The following is a 17,114-nucleotide window of genomic DNA, read 5'->3' as shown; positions in this document are numbered from 1 at the left end:
GAGAGGGTTGCTCTTCACTCGGTGGGATTTCTTTTGAACTTAGGCGAGTACTGAGCTAAGCCCCCAAGTGAGAGGGTTGCTCTTCACTCGGTGGGATTTCTTTTGAACTTAGGCGAGTACTGGACTGCAGCTAAGCCCCCGAGTGAGAGGGTTGCTCTTCACTCGGTGGGATTTCTTTTGAACTTAGACGAGTACCGGACTGCAGCTAAGCCCCCGAGTGAGAGGGTTGCTCTTCACTCGGTGGGATTTTTCAAACTTAGGCGAAACGGATTCGTAGCTAAGTCCCCGAGTGAGAGGCTTGCTCTTCACTTGGTAGGATTTTTCAAACTTAGGCGAATACAGATTCGCAGCTAAGCCCTCGAGTGAGAGGGTTGCTCTTCACTCGGTAGGATTTTTTCGAACTTAGGCGAGTACTGGACGCACAGCTAAGCCACCCACTGGGGGATTTCAAACATATGTACAATCGACAACAATCATTTAGAAGATTGTAAAATTGTGTCTTTGATAAACAAACTAAAAAGGTATTTCTTATTACATCTCAATAGTCCGAGCGCTTAAGTATAAAAACGACGGAGCAACTCTGCGTTCCAAGCACGTGGCTCATCTTTATTGTGCTCCACATTATAGAGGTGATACGCTCCGTTGTGGAGTACCTTCATGATTATGAAGGGACCTTCCCACGCGGGAGCAAGCTTGTGTGGTCGTTGTTGATCCACTTGGAGAACCAGGTCTCCCTCTTGAAATGCTCGACCTCTCACATTTCTAGCGTGGAATCGACAAAGGTCTTGCTAATAAATGGTCGACCGAATTAGGGCCATCTCTCTTTCCTCTTCTAGAAGATCAACAGCATCTTGACGAGCTTGTTCTACTTCGGCTTCTGAGAAAAGTTTCACTCGGGGTGCATTGTGAAGCAAGTCACTCAGAAACACAGCTTCAGCCCCGTAGACTAGGAAGAACGGAGTGCGACCAGTCGACCGATTTGGAGTTGTTCTCAATCCCCAAAGTACTGATGGAAGCTCATCAACCCAAGCGCCTGTTGCATGCTTGAGATCACGCATCAATCGGGGCTTCAGCCCTTTGAGGATCAAACCATTTGCTCTTTCCGCTTGCCCATTTGACTGTGGGTGGGCGACTGAAGCATAATCGACCCGAGTGCCTTGGGAAGCGCAGAAAGCTCTGAATTCATCTGAATCAAAGTTTGACCCATTATCTATTATGATGCTACGCGGGACTCCATATCTGAATGTTAACTCCTTGATGAAGCTAACAGCAGTGCTTGCTTCGAGATTTTTGATAGGTTTAGCTTCAATACACTTAGTGAACTTGTCGAATGCTACAAGCACATGAGTGAAGCCACTCCTGCTAGTCCTCAGAGGTCCGACCATATATAATCCCCAAACTGCAAATGGCCAGACAAGTGGAATGGTCTTCAAGACTGAAGCAGGTTTATGGGACATGTTGGAGTAGAACTGGCAGCCTTCACACTTGTCAACTATTTCTTTTGCCATTTCATTGGCATGTGGCCAGTAAAACCTGGCTCGGTATGCTTTGGCCACGATGGTCCGAGAGGACACATGGTGACCACAGGTCCCTGAGTGGATATCATCGAGGATCATTCAGCCTTCTTCTAGCGTGATGCATTTCTGGCTAACTCCAGTAACACTCTCTTTGTAAAGCTGACCACCCATCACAGTAAAGGCTTTGGATCGACGAACGATCTATCGAGCCTCGTCTTCATCCTCTGGAAGTTCTTTCCTAAGAATATATGCAATGTATGGCACTGTCCAATCTGGAGTGATGACCAAAACTTCCATGATCAAGTCGACCATGGTTGGGATTTCAACTTCAGTCGGATCAGTAGGGCTCTTAGGCTGTGGGGGTTCTTCTGTGGAGGGATCCTCCTTAACTAATGGTGTGTGAAGATGCTCCAAGAACACATTGCTGGGAATGGGCTCCCTCTTGGACCCAATCTTTGTCAGGTCATCCACTGCCTGGTTCTTCAGTCGGGGTACATGGTGCAACTCTAACCCTTCAAACTTCTTTTCCAATTTTCTCACTGCATTGCAATAACCAGTCATAGCTGGACTCCTCACGTCCCATTCCTTCATCACTTGATTGACCACCAAATCTGAGTCGCCGTAGACCATTAGGCGCCTGACGCCGAGTGAAATGGCCATACGCAACCCATACAAAAGTGCCTCATATTCAACTTCATTATTGGAGGAGTCAAAGTGAATTTGGAGAACATAACTGAGCTTGTCGCCTCGCGGAGATACCAGGACTACCCCAGCACCTGAACCATTCAGCATCTTGGACCCGTCGAAGAACATAGTCCAATGTTCCGACTGAACTTGAGTCAACAGCTGTTGTTCAATCCACTCGACGAGAAAATCTGCTATTGCCTGAGATTTGATTGCTTTCTTTGCCTCAAACTTGATATCTTGCGGGAGGAGGTCAATCACCCATTTAGCCACTCGACCAGTTGCATCTCTGTTATTCAATATTTCTGATAATGGAGCATCGCTGACGACTGTAATTGAATGATCTGAGAAGTAATGTGCAACCTTCTTTGTGGTCAAATAAATCCCATAGACAAGCTTCTGATAATGCTGGTATCTTTGCTTGGATGGGGTTAAGACTCCAGAAATATAGTACACTGGGCGTTGAACCTTGTATGCCTTGCCTTCTTCTTCCCACTGGACCGTGAGTACTGTACTGACAACTTATCCAGTGGCTGCGATATAGAGCAGTAAAGGCTCTTTGCTGATTGGAGCAGCGAGCACCGGCTGGGTGGAAAGTAGGGTTTTGATCTCTGCAAACGTTGCGTCAGCTTCAGGAGGCCACTAGAACTTGTCGGATTTCTTTATCAATCGGTAAAGAGGCAACGCCTTTTCATCGAGATGGGAAATGAATCGACTCAGAGCAGCCAAACAACCAGTAAGCTTCTGAACGTTGTGTACACGCACGGGCATTTCATTCGAAGGATTGCACCAACCTTCTCCGGGTTTGCATTGATTCCACATTCGGAAACGAGGAAACTGAGCAACTTGCCACCGGGAACTCCAAACGTACATTTTGACGGGTTGAGCTTGATATCATATCTCCTCATATTGGCAAAGGTTTCAGCGAGGTCACTCAGCAGGTCGGAACCTTTGCGTGACTTAACCATGATGTCATCCATGTATGCTTCCACATTCCGATTGATTTGAGTGAGCAGGCACTTCTGTATCATGCGCATGAATGTGGCGCTTGCATTCTTGAGACCAAAGGGCATGGTAACATAGCAAAAGCAGCCGAACGGGGTGATGAAAGCCGTTTTTATCTCATCGGGACCATACAGTCGGATCTAATGGTACCCAGAATATGCATCCAGGAAAGACAACCGCTCACATCCCACAGTCGAGTCGACTATCTGATCGATGCGGGGAAGAGGGAAGTGATCCTTTGGGCAGGCCCGATTGATATGCTTGAAGTCGATACACATACGGAGTGAATCATCTTTCTTGGGAACCATGACGACATTGGCAAGCCACTCGGAGTGGTAAATCTCTCGGATGAACTCAGCTGCAAGAAGCCGAGCTACTTCCTCGCCAATTGCCTTCCTCTTCTGGACGACGGACGGCCGGAGATGCTCCTTGACCAGTTTTACCTTTGGTTCGACTCGCAAATGGTGCTCAGCTAGCTCCCTGGGCACACCTGGCATGTCAGAAGGTTTCCATGCGAAGATGTCCCAGTTCTCACGGAGGAACTGGATGAGCGCTTCTTCCTATTTGCTGTCCAGCATCGTTAAAATATGAGTCGGAGCAGCATTGGGATCGGTCGGGTGAATATGAACTGACTTGGTTTCACCGGACGACTAAAATGCAGACTCTGATGCATGCTTCTTAGCCCGCAACAAATCACTCGGATCAGCATTCTTCTGGTATTCCTGCATTTCAACTGCTACCATCTGCTCATCAGCTGTAGGACCTTAAAGTAAGTCTAGAGGGGGGGCGATTAGACTACTTGACCAATTCAAAACTTAACCTTTTCCCAATTTTAGAGTTTGGTAGATTTTAGCTATTTTAGGACAAGTCAAGCAATAATCACACAATTCAAGCAAGCATGCAAAGAGTATATAGGCAGCGGAAATTAAAGCATGCAACTTGCAAGAAAGTAAAGGGAAGGGTTTGGAGGATTCAAACGCAATTGGAGACACGGATGTTTTTGGCGTGGTTCTGATAGGTGGTGCTATCGTACATCCACGTTGATGGAGACTTCAACCCACGAAGGGTAACGGTTGCACGAGTCCATGGAGGGCTCCACCCACGAAGGGTCCACGAAGTAGCAACCTTGTCTATCCCACCATGGTCGTCGCCCACGAAGGACTTGCCTCACTAGCGGTAGATCTTCACGAAGTAGGCGATCTCCTTGCCCTTACAAACTCCTTGGTTCAACTCCACAATCTTGTCGGAGGCTCCCAAGTGACACCTAGCCAATCTAGGAGACACCACTCTCCAAGAAGTAACAAATGGTGCGTTGATGATGAACTCCTTGCTCTGGTGCTTCAAATGATAGTCTCCCCAACACTCAACTCTCTCTCATAGGATTTGGATCTGGTGGAAAGAGGATTTGAGTGGAAAGCAACTTGGGGAAGGCTAGAGATCAAGATTCATATGGTAGGAATGGAATATCTTGGCCTCAACACATGAGTAGGTGGTTCTCTCTCAGAAATGGTAAGTTGGAAGTGTAGGTTTAGTCTGATGGATCTCTCCATGAATGAAGAGGAGGTGGAGGGGTATATATAGCCTCCACACAAAATCTAACCGTTACACACAATTTACCAAACTCAGTGGGACCGAAGCATTAAACTCGGTCGGACTGATTTAGTAAACCTAGTGACCGTTAGTGATTTTCGATGGGACTGACATGCATCTCGGTGAGACCGATTCGGTTAGGGTTAGGGCATAATGTAATCTCGGTGAGACCGATTACACAAACTTGGTGAGACCGATTTGGTAATAAGCTTTCCAGAGAGTTGGTCAGGTAAACTCGGTGGGACCGATTTGCTCTTTTCGGTGAGACCGGAATGTTACAAAAAGGAAACAGAGAGTTTACATTGCAATCTCGGTGGGACCGATCGCTCACTTCGGTTAGACCGAAACGTTACGAAGGGAAATAGAGAGATTTACTTAGGGTTTGTGGCAGTGGCTATGACTTTTGGAATCGGTGGCGCTGGATAGAAAGAATCGGTGTGACCGATTTTGGCTTTAGGTTTAGGTCATTTGTGGATGTGGGAAAGTAGTTGAGGGTTTTGGAGCATATCACTAAGCACATGAAGCAAGAGGCTCATTAAGCAACACCTCATCCCTTCTTGATAGTATTGGCTTTTCCTATAGACTCAATGTGATCTTGGATCACTAAAATGTAAAATGAAGAGTCTTGAGCTTTTGAGCTTGAGCTAATCCTTTTTGTCCTTAGTATTTTGAGGGATCCACTTTCATCATCCATGCCATGCCATTCATTGAGCTTTCTTGAAATAATAGTCTTGGAATAGCATTAGCTCAATGAGCTATATGTTGTTATGAATTACCAAAACCACCTAGGGATAGTTGCACTTTCAATCTCCCCCTTTTTGGTAATTGATGACAACATATAGATCAAAGCTTCGACAAATGATAATAGAATTTAAATAACATCGTCGCTTTGAGAAGTATGTCATAAGCAAGAGCTCCCCCTAAATTTGTGCATAGTTTTAGATTTGCTTTGGACTGCAAATGCACAATGAATTAGGCTCATGGGTTACTCTTCCATGTCACATACATCTTGGTGGAGCACTCAAAATAATAAACAATGAATACATGCACTCATCACCAAGCATAGTGAGTGATCACATAAGATAGATAGGATAATATCAAGCATGCATAAGTGTAGCTTATGATCAAACACATGATCATCAATGTCTCACAGGCATAGTATCTCAACCAAAAGCAAACAAAGATTGAAAAACCACCAAATAAAGCAAGAGAGAACAAAAGCAACACACTCTCTCTCTCGAAGCCTATGATCTATACATTTTTCTCCCCCTTTGGCAACAAGTTACCAAAAAGTTCATAGAAAATGCATAGTGCTAGATTGACTCTCAGGCTTGATCTTCTGGTGGTGGTGTCCTAATAACTCCAAGGACGAAGGCTTCAGTTGATGTAGAGGGTGCTGGAGTTGATGCTGAAGCTGGTTGCACTGGAGCTGAAGGGGGCAGTGGCTGGTGCTGAAGATGATGCTCTAGTGTCTGGCACTGGCACAGCAGCTGACCTCTGGGCTCTAGGCACTCTGGCAAACACATTGGTGGTAGTCTTGCCCTTCCTCTCCTGCATGTCATCCTGCAGCTGCTCCACAACTGACTGAATCTCAATTACCTTGACATCTAGATCATAGAATTTTTTTCCATGATTATTTCCAGGCTCTCCTGGTTTTGAGTTAGGGTGGCCAACCCCTTCTCAATCCTCAGAGATGATGCTATCAAGTAACCAAGCTGCTCCTGCTTGTTTTTCAAGAAATACTCAGATGCCTCCTCTTGAGTTGGCATCTTGGCAGCCTTCTCCCTCCTTGCCTTCTCCTTCTTCTCTTGAGCTTGAACTGATTGTGGATCATCTTCATTCATGACAACCTCATTGTCCTCAAAGTCTGGATAAAGTGGAAAGTGTTCCTTATCCAACTGATATTTTCCTGTGCCCATCTTTGAGTTTATCAATTCTTGAATCTGAGGTGCATATCCACAGCTCCTCTTCTGATCTGCTGCAGTCCTCTTGATTGTTTCAATGATCAGGCTCATGACTTTGAACTTCTGTGGCACATCAAACACATGTAACATGTTGATGGCATGCCCTCTGATCATGTTATGGTCACCAGACTTGGGCAACAAAGTGTGCCTCAGAATCCAATTTATGGTTGGCAACCCTGACAGCAGAAAGTGGACTGATCCAAAAGTGAAAGTCTCTAGGGCTTTGTCTGGGATCTCCTTGTACATGTGTGCCATGGTATTGTGTCCCATTTTCTTCTTGGCATATACATCCAGATCATCATCATTTTCCTTTGGGGCATTTATCAGTTTTGCCCATTCTTCTATAGTGGATTGGTACCTTGTACCTTCAGACATCCAAACAATTCTTCCATCTGGGTAAAAGTGTGTTGTGGAGTAGAATTGCATGATAAGTTCATCATTCCAGTTTGTGAGCTTTTGCCCAACAAATTCTGCAACTCCACAAGCAACAAAGCTGTCTTGCACTCCAGGATAGTGATGTTCATTTTCCTTGATGAATTTCCAGTCAACCCACCTCATGTCACAGACTATGGGCTTCTTGTCCAACAGAATTGTTTCATAGAAGTCCTGATGTTCCTTTGTGTGGAACTTGTAATCAACAGCATTTCTTCTCCTTGTGGCATATGGATCTGCCATCCTCCATAGTCTCAGCCCTGAATCCTTCCTGATTCTCATGTCCTCAGCCACAGGATGGGCATCACTGTGGTCTGGTATCTTTGGCTTGAGCTCCCTTAGAACCTGTCCTTCTTCATCTTCCTCCTCAGCAACCTCAGGCACTGGGGCCTTGTTCTTTTCAGCAGCTGGAATACTCCTGGTATTCCTCTTTGGTGCAGACTTGGCCTTGGGGGCAGCTTTGGGTGCTTCCTTGGGCTTAGATGTTGTAGCCCCAGATTTAATAGCATCACCCATTAGCTTTGGTGCCTTTGGTGCTGGTGCAGAAAGCTCTTCCTCTTCCATCATGGAAGGTTGCCCTACAACTCTGGCTATGGTCTTCTTGACCCTTTCCTTCCTCTTCTTGCTTTCATCAGCTGGTTCTTTGGGATCAGGATTTTAAGGCAATTGAGTTGATGCCCTGGCCTTGGGCATAGGTTGCCTTCTTGCAGGCCTTTTAATCTTCATGCCTGGCTTTATATCCTTTGTTGAGCCATATTCCTTCTTGAGCACCACTTTCTTGGAAGTAGCCTCATCTTCCTCAGCCTTGTAATCTTCATCCTCTGAATCTGAAGTTCTTTTCCTCCTTTGCCTAGTTGCAGCCTTAGGCAAATTGCTAGGAGTACTTCTGCTCCCTTCATCTGAAGTTGAGGGACTAGTGCCCTCACTCAAGTCCATCTGCTCTTCTGGCCTGTTCTGGCTGTCACTTTGATCAGACATACTGCAAAAGCTGACTGCTGACCCTGTGAAGAGTTATAGATGAGATAGAAAAGATGAGCATCACAAAATGCAGAGGTTTTTGTAAAAGAATGACTCAAAAGTTCAGTCTTAGTTTTCCACAGAAAGCATTTCGGATCCACCGATTTTCAAACTCGGTGATACCGAAGCAGTTTTTGGAAACTAAACTGATGATCTCGGTTGGACCGAGTTTCAGTTCGGTGGTACCGAGACTGCTAGGGTTTCACAGAATCCTCAAATCGGTTGCACCGATTAGTAATTCTCGGTCAGACCGAGAGTCACTAGTGCAATGGCATAAGCCAAATCGGTGAGACCAAGTTTTTCAACTCGGTGGGTCCGAGATGGTTTCGACGGAAACCTAACCCTCAAAATTTGAATCACATCTAATCTATGAACTACTTTGGCTGGATAGAAGAGTTTCAATCGTGGCAAGAATCAATATGAAAACAATGTGCCAGGAATCAGACGTCGATAGCACAAAGATTAAGTCCATACCCTAACTTTGCGGTGGACTTGCTACGGCGGCAACGGCAGGGATGAAATCCGTTGACGGCGGCGGAGACCAGCGACAGGAGGCTGCTGGTGATGAGGAGACGATCTGGAGACCATGATGGCAGAGTGAGCTGTTGCGTGGGCGAAGGGTTTCGGAGAAATTTCCAAATTTTTGCCCATGGCTATTTATATAGCTCGACCCTGTCGGTGTGACCGAGTGGAACAACTCGGTGGCACCGAGATGCATAACTGTGTTCAGTTACAGCAAATCGGTGAGACCGAAAAGTTCAAATCGGTTGCACCGAGATTGAAAACTTAGATCAACTTGATGATCTCGGTAGGACCGAAATGGAAGGATCGGTCAGACCGAGAATCACTAAGAGGTTTTGGAAGTTTAAGTCTATGACGAATCGGGGACTCCGAGTGCTCTTCACACAGAGTGGTTCGAATCTGACTTGATCAAATTTTGTGATGTAGCATGAATAGAGTTTGAGATGAGAAAAGCATAGATAGCTAGAGAGGGTTCTTAGGCATTCTTGTCCATCCACTTGGCCAAAAGAAGAAAGAACCAAACAATCAAAACAACAAGTGGATGTCCTTGAATGAGTAAAATATGCACCAACATGCTCACACAATAAAATGGCAAATGAAATATGTGGCAAAGCATGCACAACCAATTCTAGCATCTATCAAACAATTGGCGATGACTAGGTCATCTATATATGAGTATATTGACTTAGGAGTCAAATGAGAACATTTGATCATAGGTCATACTCATCATTTAAGCTCAAGTGGGGTTACCACTTTTTCATAATGCTTTAATGTGTTCACACCATTAGAGTTGCTTTGACTCAATTGTTTGAGTTAAGCTCCCCCTAGATGTGAGATCCCCCCTTTAGAGGGATGAACTAACCTTGGGTTTTGTCGATGATGACTTCATGTAGGTGTTGAAGATGTAGATGCTCAATGTTGATGTAGATCATTTGGAGCAATCCTTTGGAGTGAGTTGCACTTTCAACTTGCCTACATGGGTTAGTCCCACAAGGAACAAACAAGAATATCCATAGACATAGAGTGATGCACACACAAGATGATGTCCATGAAATCATTAGGTTACCTTGTCCCTTGCCTTACCAACAAGAGGGTTTGTGACTCCTTGAACTAGTGCAAGATGTGAAAGTTGGTTGGACTTGTTCTTGCCAAAATGATATGAGTGAAGAATGTTGGCGGAGTCACCCTCAAGAACTCTCTAGTTCTTCTTCTTCGGGATCCACATCATCTTGCTGGGAATCCTTGGAGTTGTAGTTGTACTTGATGAAGTAGAACTTGACGTAGTCTTGGGGACCCACTTGAATGAGGCTTTAGGTGCTTCTTCAAATGCATCAATCTCTTCTTGAAGCTTGTCCTTGCCTTTATTCTTGTGGTCTTGTGGTGGAAGATCATCTTGAGCTTGTGTCCCCTTGAAGGAAGTAGGATCATACTTCTCTTGTTGAGGAACAAACTTTGTCTTGGGGTATTGATCTTCTTCCCACTCAACTCCATTGGCGTTGAACTTTCGTTCAAAACCAACACCTTGATTCTTCCGGTGCCTTCCTTGCTTGCTTACAATTTCCTCGAATTGCTTACTCCCGGCAAGGCTCTTGTAAACACCTTTCTCTATAATTCCCTTCAATAAACTATTTTCTTGCTCAAGTGTAACTTGGCTAAGAGAATCATTAGTGGAATCAAGAGAACTACTAGAAGCAACAACATTGGATTTAACATTATTATTGTTACTACTAGAGGAAGTATCTTTCTTGTACTTGTTACTAGACTTGACTTGAGGCATGTAAGTAGATAAGAGTAAACGCTTGGCAATGTAAGAAGAACTTTTCTTGCGGAGATCATCATTGATTGCCTTTAAGAACTCATGCTCTTGCTCAAGATTGAGCTTTTCAAAGCGTAACTTCTCATGAGCCCTTAAAAGTTCTCGATGATCTTTGAAGATAGTTTCATGAGCCAACTTAAGAGTGTTTAGTTCTTTAGTTAGAAGCTAAATTTTCTCCTTATCATTTTCATTCGCTTGATTAGCATGATTAATTGACGTTTCATCATAGTATTCATCACTAGAGTTGTCAACAAGTAAATCATCATCCACAAGCAAGTCATCTTCATCAATATTGAAATCAACATACTCAGGATGTGTTACCTTTGGACCTTTGGCCATGAAGCATCTTCCAATCCTTCATTTGGTGAATCAAATATGTCGTAGGAGTTGGTTGACACAAGTGCTAGACCGGCAACACCTTCATCTTGAGTATGTTCGGAGTCGGAGTGATAGCTTCTCTCGGAGTGATTGTCGGAGTCGGAGCCGGATACCCATTCACCAACATGAGCTTGATGTCTTCATTTTGTGTAGCTCCTTGATGACTTGTCCTTTCTTTCCGAATCCTTGCTTCTCCGTGAGGGTCTTCGTTCATAACGATCATCTCTACTCCTTCTCTCTCTTGGTGGTGATTCTTCTCTTTTGCTTCTTATTTTTGGAGCATCTTCTCTTCTTTTGTAGGGTGTCGTACACTCATTGGAGTAGTGTCCAGGCTTCCCACAATTGTAGCACTTGCACTCTCGACTAGAAGATCTCTTGTCATGATAAGACCTTGACTTGGAGCTTCTTTGTTTGCTTCTACTCTTGTAGAATTTGTTGAAGTTCTTCACCATTAAGCTCAATTCTTCATTGAAGGTTTGTTTCTCACGTGATGATGTGGGTGATTCACTTGAGGCTTTGTAAGCACCACTTGACTTGTTGTGAGGTTCCTCCTTATCCTTGAGTGACATCTCATGAGCAACAATTCTTCCAATGACTTCTGTTGGCTTGAGATTTTTGTAGTTTGGCATCATTTGGATCAATGTGCACATGGTATCATACTTTCATCCAATGCTCTTAGGATCTTCTTGATGATGAATCTGTCGGTCATCTCTTCACTCCCTAAGCCGGCAATCTCATTTGTGATAAGAGCAAGCCTAGAGTACATTTCAGCGACACCTTCACCATCCTTCATTTTGAACTTGTCAAGTTGACTTTGGAGCACATCCAACTTGGATTCCTTGACGGATTCGGTACCTTCGTGCATATCAACCAAAGTATCCCAAATTTCCTTTGCATTCTCAAGACGGTTGATTTTATTGAATTCTTTAGGACACAATCCGTTGAAGATGATATCACAGGCTTGAGCGTTGTATTGCAGCGTCTTCAATTCTTCCGCATTTGCTTCACGGTTCGGTTCTCTCCCATCAAAGAATTCACCTTGCAAGCCAATACAAATAATTGCCCAAACGGCGGGGTTATGTCCGAGAATATGCATTTTCATCTTATGCTTCCAACTAGCAAAATTAGTACCATCAAAGTAAGGACCTCTACGGTGATAATTTCCCTCGCTAGACGCCATACTCTCCTAGGTTGTGAAACCAAGGCTATGCCCACCAGAAGCTATGGAAATCAAAGCAAATCGAGACCAAAGCTCTGATACCACTTGTAGGACCTTGAAGTAAGTCTAGAGGGGGGGTGATTAGACTACTTGACCAATTAAAAACTTAACCTTTTCCCAATTTTAGAGTTTGGCAGATTTTAGCTATTTTAGGACAAGTCAAGCAATCATCACACAATTCAAGCAAGCATGCAAAGAGTATATAGGCAGCGGAAATTAAAGCATGCAACTTGCAAGAAAGTAAAGGGAAGGGTTTGGAGGATTCAAACGCAATTGGAGACACGGATTTTTTGGCGTGGTTCCGATAGGTGGTGCTACATCCACGTTGATGGAGACTTCAACCCACGAAGGGTAACGGCTGCGCGAGTCCACGGAGGGCTCCACCCACGAAGGGTCCACGAAGTAGCAACCTTGTCTATCCCACCATGGCAGTCACCCACGAAAGACTTGCCTCACTAGCGATAGATCTTCACGAAGTAGACGATCTCCTTGCCCGTACAAACTCCTTGGTTCAACTCCACAATCTTGTCGGAGGCTCCCAAGTGACACCTAGCCAATCAAGGAGACACCACTCTCCAAGAAGTAACAAATGGTGCGTTGATGATGAACTCCTTACTCTTGTGCTTCAAATGATAGTCTCTCCAACACTCAACTCTCTCTCATAGGATTTGGATCTGGTGGAAAGAGGATTTGAGTGGAAAGCAACTTGGGGAAGGCTAGAGATCAAGATTCATATGGTAGGAATGGAATATCTTTGCCTCAACACATGAGTAGGTGGTTCTCTCTCAGAAATGGTAAGTTGGAAGTGTAGGTTTAGTCCGATGGCTCTCTCCACGAATGAAGAGGAGGTGGAGGGGTATATATAGCCTCCACACAAAATCTAACCGTTACACACAATTTACCAAACTCGATGGGACCGAAGCGTTAAACTCGGTCGGACCGATTTAGTAAACCTAGTGACCGTTAGTGATTTTTGGTGGGACTGACATGCATCTCGGTGAGACCGATTCGGTTAGGGTTAGGGCATAACGTAATCTCGGTGAGACCGATTACACAAACTCGGTGAGACCGATTTGGTAATAAGCTTTCCAGAGAGTTGGTCAGGTAAACTCGATGGGACCGATTTGCTCTTTTCGGTGAGACCGAAATGTTACAAAAAGGAAACAGAGAGTTTACATTGCAATCTCGGTGGGACCGATCGCTCACTTCGGTTAGACCGAAATGTTACGAAGGGAAACAGAGAGATTGCAACCCCATCTCGGTGAGACCGAGATCCCTATCGGTAAGACCGATTTGCTTAGGGTTTGTGGCAGTGGCTATGACTTTTGGAATCGGTGGCGCCGGATAGAAAGAATCGGTGTGACCGATTTTGGCTTTAGGTTTAGGTCATTTGTGGATGTGGGAAAGTAGTTGAGGGTTTTGGAGCATATCACTAAGCACATGAAGCAAGAGGCTCATTAAGCAACACCTCATCCCTTCTTGATAGTATTGGCTTTTCCTATAGACTCAATGTGATCTTGGATCACTAAAATGTAAAATGAAGAGTCTTAAGCTTTTGAGCTTGAGCCAATCCTTTGTCCTTAGTATTTTGAGGGATCCACTTTCATCATCCATGCCATGCCATTCATTGTGCTTTCCTGAAATAATTGTCTTGGAATAGCATTAGCTCAATGAGCTATATGTTGTTATGAATTACCAAAACCACCTAGGGATAGTTGCACTTTCATCAGCCATTTTTGAGCCCTTCTGAAAGCACTCCTCTGCTTTCTGTTGATTACCAGTAATTGTGATCACGCCTCTGGGACCAGGCATCTTCAACTTAAGATAGACATAACACGGTCGAGCCATAAAACGAGCATATGCAGGCCTGCCGAGAATAGCATGATAAGCACTTTGTAAATCTACTACCTCAAATGTCAACTTTTCCTTATGGTAATTCTTAGAATCACCAAAAACCACGTCAAGAGTTATCTGGCCGAGTGATTCAGCCTTCTTTCTAGGGATAACGCCGTGAAAGCTCATGTTGCTCTCACTAAGCTTGGACATCGGAACGCCCATCCCCTTTAGAGTTTCGGCGTAAAGAATATTCAGACCACTGCCGCCATCCATCAACACCTTGGTCAGTCGGGAGCCTCCAACCACTAGATCGACTACCAGCACTTGCCGCCCTGGAGTGGCAACGCATGCTGGGTGATCAGACTGGTTGAATGTGATTGTAGTTTGCGACCACTTCAAATATGTCGTCGTTGCCGAGCAACCATGTTTACTTCTTTGTTTATCACTTTCAGTCAACTTTTGCTCTCAATATTAGCAAAAATCACTAGGGTGGAATTGATATTGGGGAAACCTTCATCCTCCCCTTTGTCCTCGTCCTTATCGGATTCCTTCTCCTTCTCAGTGGGTTGTTTCTCTTGAAATGGTTGTATAAGGACCCGACACTGTCGAGTGGTATGCTTGGGGTAAATCAGATTTCCCTCTTCATCTTTCTTGGTGTGAATGTGACATGGCAAATCCAACACGTCATTCCCTGCTTGATCTTTCACCTTCTTAGGGGTCCAGGGCCCCTTAGGTTTTCCTTTAAACTTTCCTTGGATCACGGCTGCGGTTTCACCAGGTCCTGAGGGTTTAGCTTTACGCTTCTGCTTCCGATTGGAATTGCCTCCCCCGGTGTCCTGACCAGCTGGCTTGCTCTTTCCACTGCGGAGTCGATCTTCTTCTTCACCATTGGCATACCGAGTGGCTATTTCCATCATCCGAGTCAAAGACATGTCTCCTGTCTAACCGAATTTCAGGATTAACTCTCGATACCGAACGCCTTCCTTGAAGGCACAAACTGCATGATGCTGAGATATATTTTGCACTGTGTGATGCAAAGTGGTCCACCTGGAAAAAAAATGTAATCTCTCAGAGTTTCATTCGGCTTCTGTACACAATGTTGCAATTCTATCAATCCTGCTGGTCGTTTGCAAGTACCCTCAAAAGTTTTGACAAACACTCGGGCAAGCTCTTCCCAACTAAATATACTGCCTGGGGTCAACTGATTTAGCCATGCTCTGGCTGAACCTTCTAACATCAGAGGAAGGTGCTTCATGGCCACCTCATCATTGCCACCACCAATCTGCACGGCCACTCAGTAATCTTTAAGCCAAGTGTCGGGCTTTGACTCACCAGTGAACTTGCTGACTCCAGTTGCCAACCTAAAGTTGGGAGGAATCTCTACAGCCCTGATGGCTCTGTTGAAGCACTCTGGACCTGAGACATGAACTCTGCTGCAAGTCGGGTGATCCCTGTCAAGTCCCTCTCTGTGTGCTCTGTTCCTGTCGACCAGACCTTGAATAAGAATCGATCTTGCATCAAAGCCCTGCTCCCTTGGGTCGACTGGTAGCCTTCGTTCTCCACTGTGCGGGCGCCTGTCAACATATTGCCGGGGCACATATGATCCACTCCTCGGAGGAGGGGTAGGCACCCGACGACGATCATAACGGCCAAGTTGGTGATCATACTGCTCGTGGTTATGACCCACGTACTAATCCTGCCGATGCCCACGTCCCTCACACCGCAGGGGCGATCTTGGGTTGTGGGCCGACTGAACTGTGTCTACCATCACAGATCTGCTATGAATTCTATTTTGAGACTGAGACACCACTGTGTTCTGCTCTCCTGCTGCCCGGAGTAAGGCCTGGATCCGCATCAAACCCCTACCAGACTCTGAGCGGGAAGGCTGAATAGACTCCGCTATATGGGCCGCAACTGTGACATTCTGAATTGGAGTGCGGTATACCTGAGGTTGAGGCGGAAAAAGTTGTCGCTACCGTCGACTAGATTCAGGGATCTGTTGTCGAGCACGCTCATTGAGTGCATGCTGAAGGTTTTCCAGTCGGGTGCGCTCAGCCAGATTGGCCAGGCGCGCCTCCTCCAAGGCCCGAGCCTCAGAGGACTCTCCAACGATGGGCGTGTGGAGCGCTTCCATGTTCTGGCGGCGAAGCTCCTCCCTCTACTGTGAAGAAAGGGTTTCGGGGTGGTACTCCTTGTGAACGCGTGACGGATCACCGCCACCATCACCGTCACCGTTGCGACGGAAACCGGGCGGGCTGCACGGTGAGTCGACCATCAAGAATTCTGCCGCGAGATCGCTGCTGTCGCACTCGGATAGGGTCTCGACGGAGCCAGTCGATAGATCGAACAGGCCATGGAGTGTTTCATCGGGATCGATTGCCGCGACTTGGAGGGTGGCCGACTAGCGTGCCACCGCGTGCTTTACCCACCGCTAAAGTTGCGAGCGAGCAGATTGCTTACGACGGTGAACAGCGGGGAGCAAAGAAACTGCGGGGGCCGGCCGATACCGGGTCGACGGCTGCCGCAGAAGGACGCCGCGAACGCACGCCCGAAAGTGCGTCATCCCGCGGACGGGGAGTGTCGGTGTCAAAACCGGCGGATCTCGGGTAGGGGGTCCCGAACTGCGCGTCTAGGCGGATGGTAACAGGAGACAGGGGACACGATGTTTTACCCAGGTTCGGGCCCTCTTGATGGAGGTAAAACCCTACGTCATGCTTGATTGATATTGATATTGTGGATGTTTACAAGAGTGGATCTACCACGAGATCAAGGAGGCTAAACCCTAGAAGCTAGCCTATGGTATGATTGTAATGGTTGTTGTTGTGTCCTACGGACTAGAGCCATCCGGTTTATATAGACACCGGAGAGGGCTAGGGTTACATAGAGTCGGTTACAATAGTAGGAGATCTACATATCCGTATCGCCAAGATTGCCTTCCACGCCAAGGAAAGTCCCATCCAGACACGGGGCGAAGTCTTCAATCTTGTATCTTCATAGTCTTGGAGTCCGGTCGATGATGATAGTTCGGCTGATGATGGTAGTCCGGCTATCCGGACACCCCTTAATCCAGGACTCCCTCAGTAGCCCCTGAACTAGGCTTCAATGACGATAAGTCTGGCGCGTATATTGCTTGG

Source organism: Triticum aestivum, chromosome 7B, assembly GCF_018294505.1.
Source record: "Triticum aestivum cultivar Chinese Spring chromosome 7B, IWGSC CS RefSeq v2.1, whole genome shotgun sequence".
In the NCBI taxonomy this organism is placed as follows: domain Eukaryota; kingdom Viridiplantae; phylum Streptophyta; class Magnoliopsida; order Poales; family Poaceae; genus Triticum; species Triticum aestivum.
Note: the sequence above shows the minus strand (reverse complement) of the source record.